Here is a 27,208-nt window from a genome sequence, read left to right as displayed (position 1 = left end):
GAGACTCCCACCCGAGTTCCTCAAGCATTTCCGTAACACTCGCGTGATGACCAAACCTACCAGTAACAAATCTAGCAGCCCGCCTCTGAATTGCTTCAATGTCCTGCCTCAATCCGACCTGATAGGGATCCCAAACGCTCGAGCAGTACTCAAGAATAGGTCGTATTAGTGTTTTACAAGCGGTCTCCTTTACAGATGAACCACATCTTCCCAAAATTCTACCAATGAACCCAAGACGACTATCCACCTTCCCCACAACTGCCATTACATGCTTGTCCCACTTCATATCGCTCTGCTATGTTACGCCCAAATATTTAATCGACGTGACTGTGTCAAGCGCTACACTACTAATGGAGTATTCAAACATTACGGGATTCTTTTTCCTATTCATATGCATTAATTTACATTTATCTATATTTAGAGTTAGCTGCCATGCTTTACACCAATCACAAATCCTGTCCAAGTCATCTTGTATCCTCCTACAGTCACTCAATGACGACACCTTCCCGTACAACACAGCATCAGCAAACAGCCGCACATTGCTATCCTCTCTATCCAGAAGATCATTTATGTAGATAGAATACAAACAACAAAGAACGGAGAACATTGGATGTAGGTGCTACAGCGAAGTGATGGGAGTGACACAGCAGAGGGAGTCTTACAACGCGCGTTTTACTTGACCCTGCCTGCGTCGCTTAGGTTCTGAACGTTCCCCTGTGATCTCTTCAGAGATATAAGACATGCAGATACCTCTCTGGTGGAGGCACTCACGAACGCCGCCGCCTGCCTCCACTCGACATGCTTCCATAACCAGAGCGGACCGCCCGCCATGCAAAGCTACTTGAGATAGGCTGGCGCCAGAGAGTGTGGGCGGCACTTGTGATTGCGTGGGCGGCGCGACGCAGCACAAGTGGTCCGCGACACGGGGTGGTCCCCACTGTAGCCCTGTACAGCGAAAGCGTGGCCACCTCGCCGGCGCCTGCCATTCTCCACCCACCGCATTTCATCGTATTTAGTCGTTTCTATTGAAGGAACGTGCTCCACGGCCTCACGCACTGCCTAGGAACAGTAGTAGCTTCAAAAGTAATGCCCGTATCCTAAGGGTAATTAAAAAAAAAGAAAAAGAAAACGAGATGGAAACAATAATTAAATTGACACCATAGCTGCAAGCAGGCGTTGATATACTTCATTGGGGACATGTTGAAAATGTGTGCCCCGACCGGGACTCGAACCCGGGATCTCCTGCTTACACGGTAACTGTTCTTTCGGGAACAGATACTACCGTCATATATAGTTAAAAATTTGGGTTCCCGGCCTTTGACCTTCTTGTGCGAACGCACACGCTATGCCCGAACTCGTACGGGACTTGGTAGATTAATCTGCCACGAGTAATGAGTATGATGGGCAAACATCTATTAGGCGCACTACGAATGTAGTGTTGTGGACATGTTGGGAATGTGGATCTCACGGGGGGCGTGCAAGGGATAAGTCCCTGCAGACGCGCTATCCTCTGTGCCCGCGGTGGCTCAGATGGATAGAGCGTCTACCATGTAAGCAGGAGATCCCGGGTTCGAGTCCCGGTCGGGGCACACATTTTCAACATGTCCCCAATGAAGTATATCAACGCCTGCTTGCAACTAGGGTGTCAATTTAATTATCATTTCATTTCTAGCAAAGCTGCATGGTCATCGACGGTAACTGTTCTTTCGGGAACAGATACTACCGTCATATATAGTTAAAAAGAGATGGAAACATATGCCATAAAGTATGTGCCTGTGTCGAGGGTAAACACTAGTTTGCGTGTTGCTATCATTTATTGAAAGTGATGGCAAACAGTCATCAGTCTTCTGACAGGTTTGATGCGGCCCAACATGAATTCCTCTCCTTTGCCAGCCCTTTCATCTCACAACGGGACCTCCATGCTGTAAATCACTGATTTTGATGCGCTTCAAACATGTTGTAGAGGCTCTTACTCCGAGTACTTGGCTATTCGGTTTTTAGCGACGGGCCTTTGTTTCTGAGAAAATCGATTTTGAAGCTCATTGCGCGTTTTGTATACCAGTAACATTATGTTTATTCCGAGCAAGTAAGCGTGGCGCATGACCTTGTGGATGACATCGGAAATTCACTGAGGCTTTTTGCAGATGATGCTGTGGTATATCGAGAGGTTGTAACAATGGAAAATTGTGCTGAAATGCAGGAGGATCTGCAGCGAATTGACGCATGGTGCAGGGAATGGCAACTGAATCTCAATGTAGACAAGTGTAATATGCTGCGAATACATAGAAAGATCCCTTATCACTTAGCTACAGTATAGCAGGTCAGCAACTGGAAGCAGCTAATTCCATAAATTATCTGGGAGTACGCATTAGGAGTGATTTAAAATGGAATGATCATATAAAGTTGATCGTCGGTAAAGCAGATGCCGGACTGAGATTCATTGGAAGTAGGTTACAGAACGCTTGTTCGCCCACTGCTTGAATACTGCTCAGCAGTGTGGGATCCGTACCAGATAGGGTTGATAGAAGATATAGAGAAGGTCCAACGGAGAGCAGCGCGCTTCGTTACAGGATCATTTAGTAATTGCGAAAGCATTACGGAGATGATAGATAAACTCCAGTGGAAGACTATGCAGGAGAGACGCTCAGTAGCTCGGTACGGGCTTTTGTTGAAGTTTCGAGAACATACCTTCACCGAGGAGTCAAGCAGTATATTGCTCCCTCCTACGTATATCTCGCGAAGAGACCATGAGGATAAAATCAGAGAGATTAGAGCCCACACAGAGGCATACCGACAATCCTTCTTTCCGCGAACAATACGAGACTGGAATAGAAGGGAGAACCGATAGAGGTACTCAAGGTACCCTCCGCCACACACCGTCAGGTGGCTTGCGGAGTATGGATGTAGACGTAGATGTAGGTACAAGTTCACGGCTACAGCGCTGGAGGTACCGTGTTCGAATCCTGCTCGTGTTCTTCCTCTTTCTTTTTTTCAAAATCGACCGAATTTTTCAATTTTATTTCAAAGAATATGAAAAAACAGTGTAAGGTGTGCGAAATTATAAAGCTATATTCAGTTATTAATTTTTTCTGTCTTACAATACCACGAAATCTTATTTTTCATCGTCCACATTGCTTGATGTGCCAGAACAATATTGTGGGCTATTTATTTATTTATTTATTTATCGTATGATGTGTACATTGATTTACATTTATATACAATATTTTCAGGCCTAAAATGTACAATCACAAGTTCGTACAATTTTACAGCTCTATGTCTAGTTCTTCAATCCACTTGACTGCTTCATCCGATGTACGGTGAATGTCCATTAAAGTTCCTCTGAAAGTACGATGAGGGCAGTCAGCAACAATGTGATGAATCGTCTGTGAGGGGGCACCACAGTCACAATTTGCGGAGCCAACCCATCCCCATTTGTGCAGTAGATAGCCACATCTGCCTTGTCCAGTTCGAATGCGGTTAATGATCCTCCACTGACGCCTTGGAAGATCAAATCCTTGCGTCTGCTTGGAAGGGTCCTCGACTAGATGTTTATTGGCTACTGAAGACTGTTCCCACTGGAGTTTCCATGAACTGTTAATGTTGAAAGCAGATCCTTCAAGGTCGAGTGCTGTGCGCCATGGTGGTTTCCTCGATTTCAAGCGTTGGTGTGTTCCTTGTACAATATCTTGATGGATGGGGAGCTGGGGGTTCTGCTGAATGTTTTTCCACGTCTTTAGGAGAGCTTCTGATCTTCTTAGGGCTGGAGGTGGGATATTGCTTAGAACAGGCAGCCACAGCGTGTTTGTGCTCCGAATACATCCTGTGATTAATCGCATTGCCTGATTGAGTTGCACGTCTATCTTCTTAGTGTGAACACTGTTGATCCAGGTTGGGCAGCAATATTCAGCAACAGAATATGACAGAGCTAATGCTGTAGATCTCAGGACGTTAGTATTGGCTTCCCATGATGTACCAACAAGCTTCTGAAGAATATTATTTCTAGTTTTAACTTTAGCAGCCACAATTGTGGGCTATACTTATCATAGAAACAACCGAAGCACAAATTTTCGCAGCACCACGCGCATTTTATGAAAGCAACCGTCTTGCAGGCGCACGGTTTCTTCATGAGCGATACCGGGAAACACAATTCTTATGCATTCAAAAATATTGCTCTTTCATCCACTAATATCTATGCGAACCATGCGCATCTAATCGTGCTTTCAAAATTAGGTGCGCTAAATTGATGTAGGATTAGCGAATGTAATTTTATCGAGTCTTCCCTAGAAGCGATCTCTCTATTGTCTTTCATTATGTTGGGAGCATTCGGAATAATTTTCGTGAAGATTTTCACCTGTCGGTGAAAATAAACATCGCAGTGCTGACAATAAGGAGTGCACTTTGGTGGGACCACTTTTAGGGTGCAGGTGCTCGCTTTCCTTTCATCAGTGAGCAGACGATTGTATAAAGTGGAATCGGTTTGCCCTCCCCATGAATCGATAATGCAGAAAAAAATTTTCTGTCCCACGTGCGAAAGAATTACAGAATGCAAAAATTCTTCGTACACCAGTTTCGTGAACTTCCAGGATTTCGTGCAGGACACGACTTCATTTCTGTATTTCCCAGTTGATTCGTCTACTCGTTTTTGAACGTTAGGACCAAATTTTCCGGACGGTCTTGCATACATAAAAAAACATATAGGAGCAGGGTTCGAACACGGTACCTCCTACGCGGTAGCAGTGAACTTTTACCGCTGCGCTACGCTGACTTGCTCGGAATGAACATAATGTTACAGGTATACAAATCGCGCAATGAACTTCAGAAACGATTTTCTCATAAACCAAGGCCCGTCGCTAAAAAACCGGATAGCCAGGTACTCAGGGTAAGTGCCTCTGCATCATATTTGAAGCGCATCAAAATCCGTGATTTACAGTATGGAGGGTCCCCTTGTCAGAATAGCACATGCAACCTACGTCCTCTTCCTGGGAGAGTTCCGATCTCTGTCTTCCTCTACAGTTTTTACCTTTTACTACTCCCTCTATTACCATGGAAGTTATTACCTGATGTCTTAACAGTTGTCCTACCATCCTGTCACTTCTTCTTGTCAGTTTTTTCCATATATTCCTTACCTCGCCGCTTCTGCGGAAAACCTCCCCATTCCTTATCCTACCAGTCCATCAAATTTTCTACATTCGTCTGTAGCACCACATCTCAAATGCTTGGATTCTCTTCTGCTCCGGTTTTCCCAGAAACCATGTGCTCTAAACGCACAGTCTCAGAAATTTTTTTCTCAAATTAAGGCCTATGTTTTATAATAGTAGACTTCTCTTGGCCAGGAACGCCCTTTTTGCCAAGGCTAGTCTGCTTTTTATGTCCTCCTTGCTTCGGCCCTCATGAGAGCTTCTGCAGTTTTGAAGGTAGGAGACGAGGTACTGGCAGAAGTTAAGCTGTGAGGACGGGGCGTGAGTCGTGCTTGGGTAACTCAGTTGATTGCTCGGCGTGTTTGGTCAGAGGGTTAGCTGCCTTCTGTAATAAAAAAAACTGAGTGAATGTATCAACAACGAACTTCAAAGGGCGTCTGGGGACGTCCGCCACGAACAATTGCAACGAACTATAACGAACAAAATGAGGTTAAAAAAAAAAAAGTTGGTAGAGCCCTTGCCCGCGAAAGGCAAAGGTCCCGAGTTCGAGTCTCGGTCCGGCACACAGTTTTAATCTGCCAGGAAGTTTCATATCAGCGCACACTCCGCTGCAGAGTGAAAATCTCATTCTGGAGAATTCCTTAACTTCATCTGCTTCGTGATCAACAATTCTGATGTTAAGCTTCTCGCTGTTCTCAATTCTGCTACTTCTCATTATTTTCGCCTTTCTTCGATTTACTCTCAATTCATATTCGGTACTCATTAGATTTTTCATTCCAGTCAACAACACTGACGTCCTTTCACCTTGAATTTTAATCGCACTGCAGAACTTTCCTTGAATTTCCATCATTGCATCTTCGATGTATACAATGAACAGTAGGGGCGAAAGACTACATCTCTTTTATATTCTTTTTAAGGCGAGCAGTTTGTTCTTGTCTCCCACTATTATTGTTCACTCTTGGTTCTTGTATATACTGTATATTAGCCAGCTTTCCCTGTAAGTATATATCATGTCAGAAAAGTCGCTTTTAGTAGGAAAAATCAAAGCTTAAGGGCCAACATCTCTTTCTGGAGGACGTTTCGTCATCGAAATCTAGAACAGACTAGCTAAACCAGACCATTTATTAGTACATAAACCTAACTACTCAAGCAGCAAGGTTTATTTCAGACGTCAAGTTAAAAGTTCTTCTCCTAGAAGATTTCTAATGTTTTCGTAAACTGCCAGTTATTACTAAGAGAGCGTCGCTATATATTACGTACGCTGTGAGCAGTAATACTGCTGCACTTTTGTCAAACAAATTTTACTGAAGCAAACTGCTGTACAAAACATAAATGCCTTAGGTTAATGGCCGCAGGATCGTCAGTATCTTCAGTTCAGATGCATCACTCTAGCACGAAACACAATGTCGCGTTACTCATAACCAACGGACAACATGTGCGTATCTTGACATACCTGGTTTTGGTTTATGTATCCTTGCCTGTTCCAATTTCAAGCAGATTGCAGCTGACCTTTCCATCTCTTCTTAGAACGCCCAACATTCCTTTTCCCCCTGAGGTCTATATTTGCATATTATTTTAGGTATTCGTTCTTCTGTCATTCTTTTTTTAATGTGTTCATCTCATTTCTTTCTGCACTCCTCTATTTCCTGAGGTATGCTTATGTCACCCTGTTCATTCCTTATTTCACGATCCATGAGTTTGTAACCAGCTACAGGTCTTAGGAGTCTCATCTTTACTGCCTCAGTGCTCCTTCTTTGACTGGCAGTTAGAGTCGAAGTCTCTGACCCATAAATTAGAACTGTATGACCATCACTTTATAAGATTTTAGGACTGTATCTTTTCTAACATTTTTGGAGGAGACTGCGATTTATAGTACCTACCAACTGCTGGAATTTTTAGCAGTTTGTATCCTTAATCTTTGTTTGTGACATATGAGACCTCACACCCAGGTATTTAAAAGTATTTATTTGTTCCATTGGCGTATCACCAATTATTACTTTTGCTCGTAAATGCTCCCTAACATGGAGTGCCATTATCTTAGTTTTACTTTTAGATATTGCCATACTATGATTCATACTATAATCATTTGCTACCTTGTGCAAGAACCAAACTGCTCTCTGTAATTTATCTTCTGAGTCCACTAAGATTATTTGATCATTTGCAAACAGAATATATTAATAACTTTATTATTAAGCTTATAATGTTGCACTAATTTATTCTGCCATGTCTTTACGACATCGTCTGTGTATATATGTGGGAGATAAAGGTCACCCTTGTCTCACTCATTAATAGATGTTTCTCGCAAACGGAGATCCTTTTTGTACGTTGCTTTTATTATGTGTATACATACTTTGAATTACACTTATTAGATGCTGGGGTATATCATTCTTTTCTAAAATTTCCTATAACTTTATCAAAAGCTTTCTCATAGTCAGTATAGGCTGAGATGATAGTATACGTTTTCCAGTAATTTGGCAGACTGGAAAACACTGTGTAAGCAAGCTTGTCCCATCCGAAATTGATTCCGTTCTTCAGTAAGAAACGTTTCCGGAAGTATCTTAAGTCTATTTGTTATTCGTTTGGCATATATCTTGTACCCAGAGTTAGGAAGACTAATACGTTGATCATTGCCACATGTCCTGCGATCTCATTTTGTAAATAATGCGGTAACAACTGCCGTTTGCCTGTCCTCTAGTCTGTTGCTATATTTCCAACAAGTATAGTTTTGAGAGTAGTGATTCCGAAGCATATTCAAAAAAATCCACATTTAGGGTGTCTTCCTCTGATGATTTTCTGTTTTTAGATCTTTTAAAACTTGCTAGTCACTAATTGCAGTTTTCACCTTCTCCTCATCACCTGTTCACAGATTTTGGAAACAATCGAACCACTCATTTTCTGAACCATTTTTTGAACCATATCTCTTTCATCTTTATTTAGTTGTTTCAGTAGCCTATAGGCTTTAGTTTCTTTCCCATGTTGAACTTACTGCAGTAGTATGCAACAAATATTGGTAAACTTATTGTAACTAGTATTTGCGTTTGAGATTCGTTAATCCAACATAGAAATATCGAGAATAAAATACACTGGCTGTACTGTTCCGATTACAATTGCATGTCGTTTTTGTTTTTCTTATCTTCTTTTATTTCTTTGTTTCTTTTAACGAAAATGACGGCAGTGGTGTAAATTGCGAGGTCCGACTTCAGCAGACAAAAACTCAGGCTAGGCGTAAGCGACCCGTCAGAGTTCTGGCGTACAGAACGGATCAAAGTGTGGATGCGGAAAAATTACTTGCGGATGCGGATAAAGGGTTTACGGAAGCGGATAGCGCATCTCTTATCCGCGCAGACCTCTGCGTATGGTGAATCCCGGTCTCAGAAACGGCCACCTGTTTCTACCGAAGGTTGATCCAATGTGGCATTTATTTGTGAGCCGCTCGCCGGGGTAACCGGGCTGGGAAAGTAACACGTCGTTCGGATGAAATACACTCCTGGAAATTGAAATAAGAACACCGTGAATTCAATGTCCCAGGAAGGGGAAACTTTATTGACACATTCCTGGGGTCAGATACATCACATGATCACACTGACAGAACCACAGGCACATAGACACAGGCAACAGAGCATGCACAATGTCGGCACTAGTACAGTGTATATCCACCTTTCGCAGCAATGCAGGCTGCTATTCTCCCATGGAGACGATCGTAGAGATGCTGGATGTAGTCCTGTGGAACGGCTTCCCATGCCATTTCCACCTGGCGCCTCAGTTGGACCAGCGTTCGTGCTGGACGTGCAGACCGCGTGAGACGACGCTTCATCCAGTCCCAAACATGCTCAATGGGGGACAGATCCGGAGATCTTGCTGGCCAGGGTAGTTGACTTACACCTTCTAGAGCACGTTGGGTGGCACGGGATACATGCGGACGTGCATTGTCCTGTTGGAACAGCAAGTTCCCTTGCCGGTCTAGGAATGGTAGAACGATGGGTTCGATGACGGTTCGGATGTACCGTGCACTATTCAGTGTCCCCTCGACGATCACCAGTGGTGTACGGCCAGTGTAGGAGATCGCTCCCCACACCATGATGCCGGGTGTTGGCCCTGTGTGCCTCGGTCGTATGCAGTCCTGATTGTGGCGCTCACCTGCACGGCGCCAAACACGCATACGACCATCATTGGCACCAAGGCAGAAGCGACTCTCATCGCTGAAGACGACACGTCTCCATTCGTCCCTCCATTCACGCCTGTCGCGACACCAGGCCTAACGGTGTGCGGGACCGTAGCCCAGCTTCATGGAGACGGTTGCGAATGGTCCTCGCCGATACCCCAGCAGCAACAGTGTCCCTAATTTGCTGGGAAGTGGCGGTGCGGTCCCCTACGGCACTGCGTAGGATCCTACGGTCTTGGCGTGCATCCGTGCGTCGCTGCGGTCCGGTCCCAGGTCGACGGGCACGTGCACCTTCCGCCGACCACTGGCGACAACATCGATGTACTGTGGAGACCTCACGCCCCACGTGTTGAGCAATTCGACGGTACGTCCACCCGGCCTCCCGCATGCCCACTATACGCCCTCGCTCAAAGTCCGTCAACTGCACATACGGTTCACGTCCACGCTGTCGCGGCATGCTACCAGTGTTAAAGACTGCGATGGAGCTCCGTATGCCACGGCAAACTGGCTGACACTGACGGCGACGGTGCACAAATGCTGCGCAGCTAGCGCCATTCGACGGCCAACACCGCGGTTCCTGGTGTGTCCGCTGTGCCGTGCGTGTGATCATTGCTTGTACAGCCCTCTCGCAGTGTCCGGAGCAAGTATGGTGGGTCTGACACACCGGTGTCAATGTGTTCTTTTTTCCATTTCCAGGAATGTATTTTTGTTCTCCGAAATCACACCGATTTATTTTAATGGGGACTATTCCAGGAGGTATATACTTAATTATGAGCACTTACTTCATTATTTAATCATTAATTAACAACTTGTTTTGGTTAATTAACTTCTTACCGGAATGTAAGGAAGAAAACTGTAATACGCCAGCAATAAAACTGACAAGTTTTAGATGCTACGACATTCGGCAATGGAAAGGGGAATGGGGATGAGATAGTAGCGCCAGAAGTACCCTGCGCCACACACTGTCAGATTGCTTGCGGGGTAATAAAGTAGATGTAGATGTGGTTGCGCTGGTACATGCATTTGTAACTAATGAGAAATAGATGTCCCAGCGTGAAACGTAAAAAAAAATCATTGTTGTGTCATACGTCAAAGCCCCTTTCAAATTTTATGTTGGACGTCTCTATGCGATATTTCACGTTTATTCACTGACACGGGAATAAATATGTTTTGGTACTTACTTGTTAAACTTTTCTCATATTTACGAACCCGATAAGGTCTCCCTCCAGACAAAAACTTAACTTTGGAAGTCCTAGTTTCCAAAGAGAACACTAACCTAATTAGGTTCATGGGACACATTGATCATCAACGGAGACAGATTTTGACAATTTGTTTTTGGACTATGTGTAAAATTAATTTCATGTAAGACAGAGTTAACTTATTATCCCTTGTGGCACAGGTTTGAGGACGAAATTGACCAAGGGCTGTTTCGATGTGTAATCAAAATAGCGATGTAACCTATCCGATCCGCATGTTGTGGTATCGATAGCTAGGATGCCACGGCGTAGCTGCGAGTTAAGTTGGCACTACGACAGACAACGACGACAGCGGCCTCTAGCAGGCGCTGTTGAGCTGTTGAGCTCTACTAGCACCACTGGAAATTCTGCCCATTTGACCAAGAGCAGACGGCTGGGACACTTCGCTTGAACTTCGCACCTCAGGGCAAAGTTATGTAAGTTGTTGCTAAAGTAAAGGTGATTTTAATTCACACTGCAGTACAGAGAGATCTTCACCTTTTCCTGGTCCTACCCACGCGCGGCCTTCCAGCCGGGATACAAAACATGTAGCTAAGCAACCGTCTACTTCCAGTCTCATCAGGGAGCAGGCGCTCAATCTGCCATGCTCAGTTAATGGCGTCCAGAATCAGGTCGCCATCAGTCGTTTATCACCGACAGCTGGAGGATGGCCGTCCAATGGCAACTGCCGGCAGTTATGTGGGACATGGACGCTGTGAGCAACAGGTATCTTTCGAGCGAGCGGGTGGCGCTATTCTATCAACGTATCTGCCAGAGAAGCGTGGACCTCAGATTTGATGGGTGACGGTACTGGAACTTAATTCTTTCTTTTTTTTATGGCTACGGAATGCACGGGAAAAGTGCAATTATTGGCACCCGATGGGCTGGCTTTGTGACAACAGGTCCGCCGCTCGTGGTCTCGCGGTAGCGTTCTCGCTTCCCGAGCACGGGGTCCCGGGTTCGATTCCCGGCGGGGTCAGGGATTTTCACCAGCCTCGAGATGACTGGGTGTTTGTGTTGTCCTCATCATTTCATCATCATCCGGGAAAGTGGCGAATTTGGACTGAGCAAAGATTGGGTAATTGTACGGGCGCTGATAACCACGCAGTTGAGCGCCCCACAAACCAAACATCCTCTCATCCTCTATTGTGACAACAGTAGTGTGTCTGCCGTATCAAGAATCCGACTGTTTTTTGGTAGGTTTGTGGCATTAGATGTCTACGCACGTGTCATGTAATTCGCGTAAACAACGGGCCGCTGATTTGGCTACCGATGGCGCCTGACAGCGACCCAGGTGAGTTTCATAAGATTTACATACGGCGAATTTGGTCGCCGAGACATCAACGTGAGTTCACTATGATGCTCCCCAAATCACTGTAGCACGATTCTGACTCCGAGGCACTGCTGAAAGATGGCGTCACCGTCGGGAAGACACATGCATGAAGGGATGCAGGTGGTTCCCAGCTGTCAGTGTCTTCGATTACTGCCACAGGTCCCACGCAAGCGCAGGAGAGTGTCTCCCGTAGCGTATTACTGCTCCCACCAGCCTGCGTCCGTTGTGCTCTGCGCGTTTCGAGCCGCCATTCGCCTCGATGACGGCGTTTGTGGAGACGACCAGCGACCTAGTGTAGTAAAAATGTGATTCACCCGAAGAGCCGGCACGTTTCCGTTGATCGACGGTCATACTCCGATGGTCCCATTGTAACCTCCCCACAGAGAAAAAATGAGCCAAATGTTGACTCCCCGCAAAATATCCTTTAATAAAAAATGTGAAATGGAACCAAGCTTAAACTCCCCACAAAAATTAGGGAATGAAAATTGACCATAAACCAACAACAATATTAATTAAATAGTGAACCATGACCCAAATGGAAGCTCTCAGCAGAAATAATAATATCTGGTAAATTTTATAAGGGCAGCAGCGCTGACCTTCGGCCCTGTGAAATAATTAAACCTAATAAATTTTATAAGGACAGCAGCGCTGACCTTCGGCCAATGTATTCTGAATAACAAAAGCAAAATTCTTACGTCAACAAACTGCATCTATATCTGCTCTTATCTATCCACACAGCTTCTTGCAATGCTGGATTATACACTCCTGGAAATTGAAATAAGAACACCGTGAATTCATTGTCCCAGGAAGGGGAAACTTTATTGACACATTCCTGGGGTCATATACATCACATGATCACACTGACAGAACCACAGGCACATAGACACAGGCAACAGAGCATGCACAATGTCGGCACTAGTACAGTGTATATCCACCTTTCGCAGCAATGCAGGCTGCTATTCTCCCATGGAGACGATCGTAGAGATGCTGGATGTAGTCCTGTGGAACGGCTTCCCATGCCATTTCCACCTGGCGCCTCAGTTGGACCAGCGTTCGTGCTGGACGTGCAGACCGCGTGAGACGACGCTTCATCCAGTCCCAAACATGCTCAATGGGGGACAGATCCGGAGATCTTGCTGGCCAGGGTAGTTGACTTACACCTTCTAGAGCACGTTGGGTGGCACGGGATACATGCGGACGTGCATTGTCCTGTTGGAACAGCAAGTTCCCTTGCCGGTCTAGGAATGGTAGAACGATGGGTTCGATGACGGTTCGGATGTACCGTGCACTATTCAGTGTCCCCTCGACGATCACCAGTGGTGTACGGCCGGTGTAGGAGATCGCTCCCCACACCATGATGCCGGGTGTTGGCCCTGTGTGCCTCGGTCGTATGCAGTCCTGATTGTGGCGCTCACCTGCACGGCGCCAAACACGCATACGACCATCATTGGCACCAAGGCAGAAGCGACTCTCATCGCTGAAGACGACACGTCTCCATTCGTCCCTCCATTCACGCCTGTCGCGACACCACTGGAGGCGGGCTGCACGATGTTGGGGCGTGAGCGGAAGACGGCCTAACGGTGTGCGGGACCGTAGCCCAGCTTCATGGAGACGGTTGCGAATGGTCCTCGCCGATACCCCAGGAGCGACAGTGTCCCTAATTTGCTGGGAAGTGGCGGTGCGGTCCCCTACGGCACTGCGTAGGATCCTACGGTCTTGGCGTGTATCCGTGCGTCGCTGCGGTCCGGTCCCAGGTCGACGGGCACGTGCACCTTCCGCCGACCACTGGCGACAACATCGATGTACTGTGGAGACCTCACGCCCCACGTGTTGAGCAATTCGGCGGTACGTCCACCCGGCCTCCCGCATGCCCACTATACGCCCTCGCTCAAAGTCCGTCACCTGCACATACGGTTCACGTCCACGCTGTCGCGGCATGCTACCAGTGTTAAAGACTGCGATGGAGCTCCGTATGCCACGGCAAACTGGCTGACACTGACGGCGGCGGTGCACAAATGCTGCGCAGCTAGCGCCATTCGACGGCCAACACCGCGGTTCCTGGTGTGTCCGCTGTGCCGTGCGTGTGATCATTGCTTGTACAGCCCTCTCGCAGTGTCCGGAGAAAGTATGGTGGGTCTGTCACACCGGTGTCAATGTGTTTTTTTTTCCATTTCCAGGAGTGTACTTAATTTTGATTCTTGGAGGAAATGCATAGGAAATATTCTTTAAATTGAAATGAATGTTTTTCTTTAAAAAAGTTGCTTTATAAAAAAAAATTATTATTGGGGCGTTTTTGAACAAATTAATTACAATTAACATACATTATTAGATTTGCGCAATGCTGCTTCATTACCTTCTATAACAATATACATCGTCCCGAACCGTGACCAGAATCGCGAGAAGAGCACGCCGCCGACGCATGCCGACGCCCGGTCAGTACAATCGTCCACTCGCTACTACTGTATCCGACTGACTACTACCTCTCCCGACTCGCTACATGCAACAACTGTTCCTGCCGACTCGCTACGTGCTACTACTGTCGTCTCGCGCGGTCAAGCGCAGACTAGCAACGATAAATAACTCTCTGGTCAGAGATTCTGTCATGCCTCGCCATCGCTGGTAATGAATACATTCGTGTTTCACCATGCCCACTCTAATCGTAAATGACGATGTCGTTGGGTCAACATGTGAACATGGAGGTAGTCTGCGACAGAGCTCCCGTTCGATGAACTGTGGGCTCCGAAACACTTGTGAGTGCACCAGCATTGTGCTCTTTCTCCAGAGATGCCAGAGATCACCATTTATGCTACTTTACGGAGCAGACAAGCCTCCGAACCCCACATTCTCTCAAGAGTCGTGGGCGTCCAACCACCTAGCACCTAGTCGTAGTTTCACTGTCCTGCCTCTTCCCTCAGACGCTCTCGACAGTGAAAATTCAACCAGCTTCCCTGTTTTAGAGATACTCGTTCTGCGTAAATATAAACTGACCTTTGTCAAAGTTGCCTATCTCAATGGCTTCCTCCATTTGCAGCCCATATCTCGGCTAGGGTGATTCCCCATCCGTGTCTGCTCCGGTTACACAGTTTTGTTACCGTTTCACGTGACCGCAACGCGACCAAACGGCGTCCAAAGTCGCGGTGGGCAGTGGTCGTAATGTTTTGGCTTATCAATGTATATCGGACAGAGCACACATCTGTGACCGTGCGCGGTGAAGTGGTTAGCACACTGGAGTCGCATTCGGGAGGACGACGGTTCAAACCCGTGACCAGCCGTCCTGATTTAGGTTTTCCGTGACTTCCCTAAATCGCTTCAGTTAGATGCCGAGACGGTTTCTGCGAAAGGGTACGGCCGACTTCCTTCCCCATCCTTCCCTAACCCTCGCTGTTTGGTCCCCTCTCCCAAATCAACCAACAGACCAACCAACCACACATATACATATATACACTCCTGGAAATTGAAATAAGAACACCGTGAATTCATTGTCCCAGGAAGGGGAAACTTTATTGACACATTCCTGTGGTCAGATACATCACATGATCACACTGACAGAACCACAGGCACATAGACACAGGCAACAGAGCATGCACAATGTCGGCACCAGTACAGTGTATATCCACCTTTCGCAGCAATGCAGGCTGCTATTCTCCCATGGAGACGATGGTAGAGATGCTGGATGTAGTCCTGTGGAACGGCTTGCCATGCCGTTTCCACCTGGCGCCTCAGTTGGACCAGCGTTCGTGCTGGACGTGCAGACCGCGTGAGACGACGCTTCATCCAGTCCCAAACATGCTCAATGGGGGACAGATCCGGAGATCTTGTTGGCCAGGGTAGTTGACTTACACCTTCTAGAGCACGTTGGGTGGCACGGGATACATGCGGACGTGCATTGTCCTGTTGGAACAGCAAGTTCCCTTGCCGGTCTAGGAATGGTAGAACGATGGGTTCGATGACGGTTTGGATGTACCGTGCACTATTCAGTGTCCCCTCGACGATCACCAGTGGTGCACGGCCAGTGTAGGAGATCGCTCCCCACACCATGATGCCGGGTGTTGGCCCTGTGTGCCTCGGTCGTATGCAGTCCTGATTGTGGCGCTCACCTGCACGGCGCCAAACACGCATACGACCATCATTGGCACCAAGGCAGAAGCGACTCTCATCGCTGAAGACGACACGTCTCCATTCGTCCCTCCATTCACGCCTGTCGCGACACCACTGGAGGCGGGCTGCACGATGTTGGGGCGTGAGCGGAAGACGGCCTAACGGTGTGCGGGACCGTAGCCCAGCTTCATGGAGACGGTTGCGAATGGTCCTCGCCGATACCCCAGGAGCAACAGTGTCCCTAATTTGCTGGGAAGTGGCGGTGCGGTCCCCTACGGCACTGCGTAGGATCCTACGGTCTTGGCGTGCATCCGTGCGTCGCTGCGGTCCGGTCCCAGGTCGACGGGCACGTGCACCTTCCGCCGACCACTGGCGACAACATCGATGTACTGTGGAGACCTCACGACCCACGTGTTGAGCAATTCGGCGGTACGTCCACCCGGCCTCCCGCATGCCCACTATACTCCCTCGCTCAAAGTCCGTCAACTGCACATACGGTTCACGTCCACGCTGTCGCGGCATGCTACCAGTGTTAAAGACTGCGATGGAGCTCCGTATGCCACGGCGAACTGGCTGACACTGACGGCGGCGGTGCACAAATGCTGCGCAGCTAGCGCCATTCGACGGCCAACACCGCGGTTCCTGGTGTGTCCGCTGTGCCGTGCGTATGATCATTGCTTGTACAGCCCTCTCGCAGTGTCCGGAGCAAGTATGGTGGGTCTGACACACCGGTGTCAATGTGTTCTTTTTTCCATTTCCAGGAGTGTAGTATAATGCCCGTACGAACCAGCCACGTTAGCCGAGAGCGCTGATGCGCTGCTTCGTGGACTCGGGTAGGCGCGCCGGCCCCGGATCGAACCCGCGCGGCGAATTAACGACGACGGTCGGTGTGCCGGCCAGCCTGGATGTGGTTTTTAGGCGGTTTTCCACATCCCCCTAGGTGAATACCGGGCTGGTCTCCACGTCCCGCCTCAGTTACATGGCTCGCAGATATCTGACCACTTTCGCATTATTCCCTGGATTACACTAGTCGCAGACAGTTGGGGTACACTAATTCCGTCCTGGGGGGGGGGGGGGGGGGTACGGGGTGGTGGCAGGAAGGGCATCCGGCCAGCCCTTAATCTAAAATTGCCAAATCCGATAAAACAAGCTGACCCTGCGTACCTGCAGGACAAAGGCACGCGCGAATGGAAGAAAGAAAGTATAATGCCCGTACATTTTGGTTGCCCACTGATTGACTGAACTGCTGACCTTACAGGTCTCAGTTGCATTGGCTACTGAAGAAGTTTTCTTTGCCCCATGCGTTACCTGGAAATGTTCTGCATGTTCTAGTAATCGTTGAATTTTGGGACTTTGCCTTGCTTAAATAACTTTGGCAGTAGTATGACGCAACTCAGTGCTTTCAAATTTCAACTGTAAATTATTTAACTTTCAAATATTAATGAGTCAACGGCAGTTTTCTTGCATTTACTTGAATATGTCCCATTTCACGCCTCAAAAAGAAATTCATAAGAACTTTGCAGAAAATTGATAACAAATTATCCTGTTTTACGGTTGAAGTGCTATGTTTTTCTGGCCTGCCCATTGGTCACACCCAGCTGATCAGAAATGGCTCTGAGCACTATGAGACTTAACTTCTGAGGTCATCAGTCCCCTAGAACTTAGAACTACTTAAACCTAACTAACCTAAGGATATCACACACATCCATACCCGAGGCAGGATTCGAACCTGCGACCGTAGCGGTCGCGCGGCTCCAGACTGTAGCGCCTAGAACCGATCGGCCACCAAGGCTGATCGTTAGCTGCAGTATTTCACAAATGTTCTCCTCGTGACGTGGCCTCGACACTTCCTACGCAGGTTTCCTTGCACTCCGTTTCGGGAGCGCTCTGTCTGAGAACGTATCTGGACATCGGCGTCTCCTGACGGGCTGTTTATCAGACGGGCGTTTGCGCCCTGCTGAGTGAGTGGGGAAGAGGCGCAGACAGGCAGAGAGCGACTGCACAGTGTAGCACAGTGGCCGCTGCTGCTGCCGCTTTCGCGCCGCCGTGTCCGCCTTCGGCACCGCCGCACTAACAGCCGTGTCCTGGTTTCCAACCTCACCCACGCCAGGCCGCGCTGCCTGGGCACCCACGCCTCGCACGCACGCCGCACACTGCCCTGTATCCTCAAACGGCTGCACCACGCTGTTCCCACAGAGTTAGCCAGCCCCCTGCCACAGGCGTCGACAGAGCGTAGCTAGGGCTGGCAACAGTAGTGCTCCCCAATCTTTCTCCGACCGAAATGAATGCAATCGGACATTGGCTAATAGCCCCCCCCCCCTCCTTTTGTCATCAGTGTCATTCCCCCCCCCCCCCCCCAGTCCCCATATTAGCACCAATTTTAATACCTAGCTAAACTGTAGATCGAAAAACTTCTCTTGGAACACTTTCACTTTCAAAATGATGAAAGATGAACGATATTTAGTTTGTGTATGCGTGCGTGTGTGTGTGTGTGTGTGTGTGTGTGTGTGTGTGTGTGTGGGTTGGTGGGTGGGTATGTGTGACGGTTTGTGTTAGAAAGAATGACGAAGAAATTCGTGGTGCATCGGAAGTGTTGCCCACAACTCCTTCTCAGAAGAGAAAGCTAATTATCCACAGGGAGGGTACACACTTGTTACGAAGCATGCTTCCCCTGCGTTGTCTCTGTCCATTGCGTCAATTGCTTGACGTGCACACTGCAACGCCATTTAAAATCAAGCAAGTTCAGTTGCGTGCGCTATACTTTGCTTGTAAATCATTTCATTGCTGCACTTCTTACTTCTGAACTCGCAGAAGTTGGACGACTTCCGGCTGTTAATGCTTTGTTCCTAACCACTCTAATAATAATAATAATAGTGTGCAGCTCTACAGTACCCCTTATATAGTTACTGCTGTGTCGTACTGCCAATTAGTTCATTTAACTGTTCCGAAGCGAGTAATGAAACAATTTCTGGACTATTTCAGGTACTATTTACAACTGGAAAAAGACATATTTAGCATTTGTTTCGTATATGTCTCACTTTTATCACGAGCTATTTACGGACCAAAGCACAACATATGTGTGTAGTGGAAGGGCTATGTGAGGAACCTATAACCTCGATCACGTTAATGCTACTAACTGAGAGAAATAATTATGGATAACTTACACTACTGGCCATTAAAATTGCTGGCCGGTCGGAGTGGCCGAGCGGTTACAAGCGCTACAGTCTGGAACCGCACGACCGCTACGGTCGCAGGTTCGAATCCTGCCTCGGGCATGGATGTGTGTGATGTCCTTAGGTTAGTTAGGTTTAAGTAGTTCTAAGTTGTAGGGGACTTCTGACCACAGCAGGTGAGTCCCATAGTGCTCAGAGCCATTAAAATTGCTACACCAAGAAGAAATGCAGATGGTAAACGGGTATTCATTGGACAAACATATTATACTAGAACTGACATGTGATTACATTTTCACGCAATTTGGGTGCATAGATCCTCAGAAACCAGTACCCATAACAACCACCTCTGGCCGTAATAACGGCCTTGATACGCCTGGGCATTGAGTCAAACAGAGCTTGTATGGCGTGTACAGGTACAGCTGCCCATGCAGCTTCAACACGATACCACAGTTCATCAAGAGTAGTTACTGGCGTATTGTGTCGAGCCAGTTGCTCGGCCACCATTGACCAGACGTTTTCAATTGGTGGGAGATCTGGAGAATGTGCTGGCCAGGGCAGCAGTCGAACATTTTCTGTATCCAGAAAGGCCCGTACAGCCCCTGCAACATGTGGTGGTGCATTATCCAACTGAAATGTAGGGCTTCGCAGGGATCGAATGAAGGGTAGAGCCACGGGTCGTAACACACCTGAAATGTAACGTCCACTGTTCAAAGTGCCGTCAATGCGAACAAGAGGTGACCGAGACGTGTATCCAATGGCCCCCCTATACCATCACGCCGGGTGATACGCCAGTTTGGCGATGACGAATACACGCTACCAATGTGTGTTCACCGCGATGACGCCATAGACGGATGCGACCGTCGTGATGCTGTAAACAGAACCTGGATTCATCCGAAAAAAAATGTCGTTTTGCCATTCGTGCACCCAGGTTCGTCGTTGAGTACACCATCGCAGGCGCTACTGTCTGTGATGCAGCGTCAAGGGTAACCGCAGCCACGGCCTCCGAGCTGATAGTCCATGCTGCTGCAAGCGTCGTTGAACTGTTCGTGCAGATGGTTGTTGTCTTGCAAACGTCCCTATCTGTTGACTCAGGGATCGAGACGTGGCTGCACGATCCGTTACAGCCATGCGGATAAGATGCCTGTCATCTAGACTGCTAGTGATACGAGGCCGTTGGGATCCAGCACGGCGTTCCGTATACCCTCCTGAACCCACCGATTCCATATTCAGCTAACAGTCATTGGATCTCGACCAACGCGAGCAGCAATGTCGCGATACGATAAACCGCAATCGCGGTAGGCTACAATCCGACCTTTATCAAAGTCGGAAACGTGATGGTACGCATTTCTCCTCCTTACACGACTCATCACAACAACGTTTCACCAGGCAACGCCGGTCAGCTGCCGTTTGTGTATGAGAAATCGGTTGGAAACTTTCCTCGTGTCAGCACGTTGTAGGCGTCGCCATCAGCCCCAACCTTGTGTGAATGCTCTGAAAAGCTAATCATTTGCATATCACAGCATCGTCTTCCTGTCGGTTAAATTTCGCGTCTGTAGCATGTCATTTTCGTGGTGTAACAATTTTAATGGCCAGCAGTGTAAATAATCAGTATTAGACTTTTACAAAATTGTGATAATAGTATTGCTGTTCTGAAAATAATTTGGTTTTATGACTGATACAGAATCGAATCGTTTGGTTCTTATTCCTGAGAAAGTTTCGTTTTACCTCTCAGGGAGGATTTACACCCAGGTTGGGAACCACTGGACTACAGTCATTCATCAAGGACAGCCTTCTGACGCACCGCTGAACGTAAGCAGCAACACATTCTTATACACGTAACGCACGTGACAGTTCAGTCAGGGATTTAGCAGCTTAAAAAAGTAGCTTCGACCAAATAACTCTGCTAAATTTCAGTCTGACTTTAAGTAAGCAGAAAGGCGGTACGGGGCAGAGCTAGGCATGGGAAGCAAGAGTTACGAACAGACAAGACGCTTTGACGGATTTCTTGAAGAAAAATCTTCCGATAACGTGAAACGCTGCAGCACATTTGACATCCTCAGTAAAATAGGTACATGCTGTAGGGAAACGTAGTACATATACACGTCCAAGAGGGAAGAGGAAACAATAAAAAAATGGGAGGCCGGCAGAGAACTAATTGCATTGAAACACTCATTACGCAGTCTTTCTCGTCTAGTGTTCAATCCGTACACCAAATAATTAAGAAAGTAAAAATAAAACTGATGTATTTTCGTCAGAATGTATGCGACACTGACGATATCTCAATAAATTATGGCAAACCGCTTCTGGATAAACGAAAACTGCGTTTACAGTTCACATTCACAGATATACTCTAAACAGTATTAATTTAACAGAAACTAAGAGATACTGGGCTGACCAACAACATTGAAGTCATACTCCATACAACGGAGGATGTTTCTTGCTACTCTGAGGTGACTACGCTGAAAACTGTTGGTATGTCCAAACACTCAAGTATAGGATAGTTATTTAATAAATACAACTTATATAACTGGTGTAAAACGTTTCGTAAGATGCACAAGGCAGAGATAGTGAAGTAACCAAATTTTTCCTGAAATAAATAAAGAGATGTGCACGGCGCACACTTTTAAGACCTCTTAGAATACCTTAAAGCACATCTAAAGGCTCATACACGCACACACACACACACACACACACACACACACACACACACACACACATGTATTTACAAACGACGCGCACCACTTAATGATGACGATAGCTTCCATTCTCTGAGCATCATTCTCTGAGCAAAATTCTCTGAGCGTAATTTCCTCGAAGTAGATTATTAGAATAATAAATATATGATCCAGTACTTTCTTCACTAATTTTTTTTTTTTTTTTTAGATCAGAGCACGCCGGTTTCGGCTGCTCTCTGCCATCTGTTTCTTCGGCAGTGCAGAAATGACTTGACGAACTACTGGCAAGAGAGACTTCAAAGAGTACAGAAAAGTGGTGCCTTTTCCGAATATTACATGGCGTGCATTTTGCAGCGGGTAGCTGAATTGACGGTTACGTTTGGAATCCACCCTCTAAATATTTTACTAATGAAGACATGGTCATTTGTTGGCTGAATACCAACGTTGACTATTTAATTTGTGCGATTACCTAATTTCAGTTTCTTATTATTTTCAAGCACATGCACGACATCAACTTATGTGCAGTGTGTAAGTAAATTTTTCACGCTGTGTAAGTATCGGATTCATCTTATGCATATATACGGGCACATGTCATAAATCATACATACATGTGGACAGACTGCAGATCACAATGGTTCACTCGCAGTTACAGTTGCCATTATATGCCACGTGATTGTCCACCTTTATGATCTAGAGTTCGTCCACATGTGTTTATGGGTTATGCTGGGTGGCTATATATGGGGCGATTCAGCTGCCCTTAACGCCGTAGTTTTATGCAACCCGCAGTGTTACACCTGGCCTTCAGTAACCACGCTCGAGATTTCCACATTCTCTCGCCCGCTACGTGCAAACTATTAGTCCTACAGAAAAAAAGAACTGGACCTTTTTCATAGGAAATTTAATGTAGTTAAATTTTGCATTGTGGTGCGTTTTCGCTAGAGGTTGTGGTTTTCGAGTTATTCTAGTAAAACGTACAAAAGTGATCTTCAAACGCAGTTCCACCCCGTTTTTCTTGAATAACTCGAAAACCGTGGCGTCCAGCGAAAACGCATCCCCGTACCAAATTTAACTGCATTAAATTTTCTATAAAAATGTCCAGTTCATTTTTACTGTAGGACCAACAGTGAGCGAAAGAATGTGAAAATCTCGCTCGTGGTAAGTGAAGGCCAGCTGTAACACTGCGTGTTGCATAACCGGTAGCGGCAGTTTGAATTACCCTGTATGTGTAAGCTGAATCCGGTATTTGCACAACGTAAAACGTGATGTACGATGCCACGCCTGTGTTTGAAAATGTCGCGAAGTCGAAATTAGAACATTAATATTCAACCTATAACAGACCATGTTGTCATTTCTCTCATTGAGTCAGCACAGGTTCACGAAATTAACATGAGAAAAACATAGCTTGCTTCATTCACACGCGATTGTTGAGGCAGGCGAACAGATGGATTGTGTCTTCTTTCATTTCCGAAAAGCCTTTGACACAGCACCACCTCTTCGAGTCTCAAATATTAACTATCTTCAACACCCGATAAGATCGATGAATGTTTGATAACAGAATGCAGTACATTACATTGGCTAGCGGCTGTTCAACAGAAACGAAAGGAACGTTTGATGTGCCTCAAGGAGCGTGCTGTGGCATGCAATGTTTCCAGTATACAGGAATGAGTTAACCGATACTATCAACAGCGCAATAACATTGTCCGATGATGATGTCTGCTTGAAAGTATCGTCAGTTGGACAGGATTAAGAAAACGCAGAAACACTTGGACAATAAGTCCACTTGCTATAATGTGTGGCAGGTATCTTTAAATTTCGTTAAATGCAAAACAACAATGTACTACTGTACGCGAAGGAACTTTCCTTCCTTCTTGCAGCGGTGTACCGCAGGTCTCTAGAAGAGCGTAGCGTTGCAAAAGATTGGAAAAAGGCATGGGTCATCCCCAGTTTCAAGAAGGGACGTCGAACAGATGTGCAGAACTATAGACCTATATCTCTAACGTCGATCAGTTGTAGAATTTTGGAACACGTATTATGTTCGATTATAATGACTTTTCTGTAGACTAGAAATCTACTCTGTAGGAATGGGCAGGGGTTTCGAAAAAGACGATCGTGTGAAACCCAGCTAACGCTATTCGTCCACGAGACTCAGTGGGCCATAGACACAGGTTACCAGGCAGATGCCGTGTTTCTTGACTTCCGCAAGCCGTTTGATACAGTTCCTCACAGTCGTTTAACGAACAAAGTAAGAGCATATGGACTATCAGACAAATTGTGTGATTGGATTGAAGAATTCCTAGATAACAGAACGCAGCATGTCATTCTCCATGGAGAGAAGTCTTCCGAAGTAAAAGTGATTTCAGGTGTGCCGCAGGGGAGTGTCGTAGGACCGTTGCTATTCTCAATATATATATAAATGAACTTGTGGATAACATCAGAAGTTCACTGAGGCTTTTTGCAGATGATGCTGTGGTGTATCGAGAGGTTGTAACAATGGAAAATTGTACTGAAATGCAGGAGGATCTGCAACGAATTGACGTATGGTGCAGGGAATGGCAATTGAATCTCAATGTAGACAAGTGTAATGTGCTGCGAATACATAGAAAGATAGATACCTTATCATTTAGCTACAATATAGCAGGTCAGCAACTGGAAGCAGTTAATTCCATAAATTATCTGGGAGTACGCATTAGGCGTGATTTAAAATGGAATGAACATATAAAGTTAATCGTTGGTAAAGCAGATGCCAGACTGAGATTCATTGAAAGAATCCAAAGGAAACGCAATCCGACAACAAAGGAAGTAGGCCACAGTACGCTTGTTCGCCCACTGCTTGAATACTGCTCAGCAGTGTGGGATCCGTGCCAGATAGGGTTGATAGAAGAGATAGAGAAGATGCAACGGAGAGCAGCGTGCTTCGTTCCAGGATCATTTAGTAATCGTTACGGAGGTGATAGACAAACTCCAGTGGAAGACTTTGCAAGAGAGACGCTCAGTAGCTCGGTACGGGCTTTTGTTGAAGTTTCGAGAACATACCTTCACCGAGGAGTCAAGCAGTATATTGCTCCCTCTTACGTATATCTCGCGAAGAGACCATGAGGATAAAATCAGAGACATTAGAGGCCACACAGAGGCATACCGACAATCTTTCTTTCCGCGAAGAATGAGAGACTGGAATAGAAGGGAGAACCGATAGTGGTACTCCAGGCACCCTCCGCCACACACCGTCAGGTGGTTTGCGGAGTATGGATGTAGATGTAGATTAAAACATTAGTGACGGACTTCTGGGGTCTGCCACATGGGCTTCGTATTTGTGGGTATACGAGTATGTACATGAGACGGAGGCAGGTGGAATGGTAAACAGATTTGTTGTGAGAGGTCTGGGGAAGTATCCTGGCCAGGCGATTTGAAAGCTGCCGCAGGTCATGGAACTCTTATGGCGGCCGCTAGACGGGACCGCTGCACCTGTGAGCGCCAGTATCTCATCTCCTCTGCAGCACCGTTCGCACAGCGCCGCAGGGCCACGCCCACCCTGCTGACCAATTAGTGCTGGCGGCCCGTCTGATCTTCGTGCCGCGGCTCTGTCTTCACTTGTGTATTCGCTGAGCTCTCGTATTGTTCTCATTGCACACTGGTGGTTTGGTCTTAGATTTTGCTATGTCTAAAGTTTTCGGTCATGGATTATTCAGAGGACTGCGTTATTCTCCCATACTGATTCCTTTGTCCGTTTTCGTTTTGTTGTTGTGCTTCTGTTCACACTCGTCGAACCGCAGTTGATGACTCCTAGCTGGTTCTTTGGTCGCTCCCTACTTTACGCCGAATCTCGGTCACAGTGAAAGCGAAGTGCATACGGGATACTAGTGTGAACAATTCCAGAGCTCTTTACCAGCGTTAGAGTCTTTATTAAGGGGACGTTTACTATCTTTGGCCCGAAAAAAGCATGTTCTTTAAAAAACCTTTTCTCGGGGTGTGTTATAGATATCAATGTCAAATTGTTATTGATATTTCCTCTACAAACTGGAACTTTTTCGACCGGAAATGGCGAAGAGCAAAGGCGAAAATGCTGCCGGAACGAAACAAAATTTCGATGTAGACCTCCACGCCCGGTATGTCACAGGTCAGCCGGCTCGTCTGAAATCAAAACTGAGTTGACGTTAGCGAAATATATAAGAATCTTTTTGAGTTGTACCTCGCTTAAGTTATTTGGACCATAGGAAAGAAAATGGCGGCCATTTAAAAAAATAAGGTTTTTTTCATCGATTTTTCGACTTCGTCGGCCAAGTAAAAATATTTATAGTTGATGGATCGGAATAAAAGTGGTACAACTCCTAGACAATTTAGTTAGCTTCGTCGGAAACAAAGAATCATGCCAATCGGTTCAGTAGATTTGAAGTTACCGGGCGATAAAAAAAAAGTCATTTCGAGAATAACGCGTTTGAATTTTTGACTACATACAAATGCAATATTATGCAACGTACGTTCCATATGCTATTCCGGGTCCATAAACTAGTCCTTCCTCTTCCTCATACAGGGCGTTCTACTCGATGTGGACCATCCTGCGCTGCTCCAGAGCCGCTCGCATGGCCGGTGACAAGCGGTTTTCGGCCGCTTGAATCCGGTGGTCGTCCGAATACTTGGCGAACTGCGTGGAATAGAGTTCCCAGGGTGACGTCCATCGTTGTCACGGTCTTCAGAATAGCTGAATACTCTTCGTTGAAGCTGCTCACTACCAGGAAAGTCGCAATCTGCACATTCTTCGCACCAGAATGCAAATGCTTGGGGGCTAACTTCCAAACACCCGCGTTCAGACTTTCATTTGAATTTTGTGTGTTTCCTCCCAAGCACCGCTACAATAACGCGTCCTGCGAAAGAAAAAAAACTGGTGCGTGAATAAGGCCGAATTCAGGCAGGTGCATTTTTTTGTTAAACCGTGAATAACAAATATTTCCGTTCCGTATTCGGAAAAACCGTTTCAGGGGTGGATTCTAAACACTTTTATGGATCCAAAAATGCATTTTTTTTAAAAAAAAATCGATTTTTTGATCCAAAAGATAGTAAATCTCCCCTTGAGTAGCCACGACATCGAACGAATTCACCGAACGAGTTGGCGCAATGGTAAGAAACTGAACACAAATTTGGCCCAAACGGATTAAGTCCCCTGTAAGTTTCCTAAATAGCTTAGGCGAAAGTCGAGATTGCTACGGCTGCTTTTCTTCAGCATCCTTTCCCCATCCTAGTTTGTGCTAGGTCTTTAAAGACTTCATTGCCGAAGGAACGTGAAAACCTAATCACCATTTCTTTGAAGAAATTCAGCGACGTTTGCTGTAGCACATACGGAAGTGTAAAAGTAATGCCAGGGCACTTAAAAAGGGTTTTCAGATAAAAGGAGCCGTTGTC

The 27,208-nt window shown here is 46.5% G+C and overlaps 1 protein-coding gene and 1 non-coding gene across 2 annotated transcripts in view; one reads left to right on the top strand and one right to left on the bottom strand.

The window, feature by feature from the left end:
- Window positions 1-27,208, bottom strand: part of LOC126092515 (uncharacterized) — a 698,582-nt gene that overhangs the window by 566,953 nt on the left and 104,421 nt on the right. The gene's annotated exons all lie outside the window — the stretch shown is intronic.
- Window positions 1,515-1,589, top strand: Trnat-ugu (transfer RNA threonine (anticodon UGU)). The gene has a single exon. It is a non-coding gene; the product is annotated as a tRNA-Thr (tRNA).

This window comes from Schistocerca cancellata, chromosome 7 (genome assembly GCF_023864275.1).
Source record: "Schistocerca cancellata isolate TAMUIC-IGC-003103 chromosome 7, iqSchCanc2.1, whole genome shotgun sequence".
Taxonomy (NCBI): Eukaryota; Metazoa; Arthropoda; class Insecta; order Orthoptera; family Acrididae; genus Schistocerca; species Schistocerca cancellata.
The sequence above is the reverse complement of the archived record's forward strand: the minus strand, read 5'-3'. Positions and strand labels throughout refer to the sequence as shown.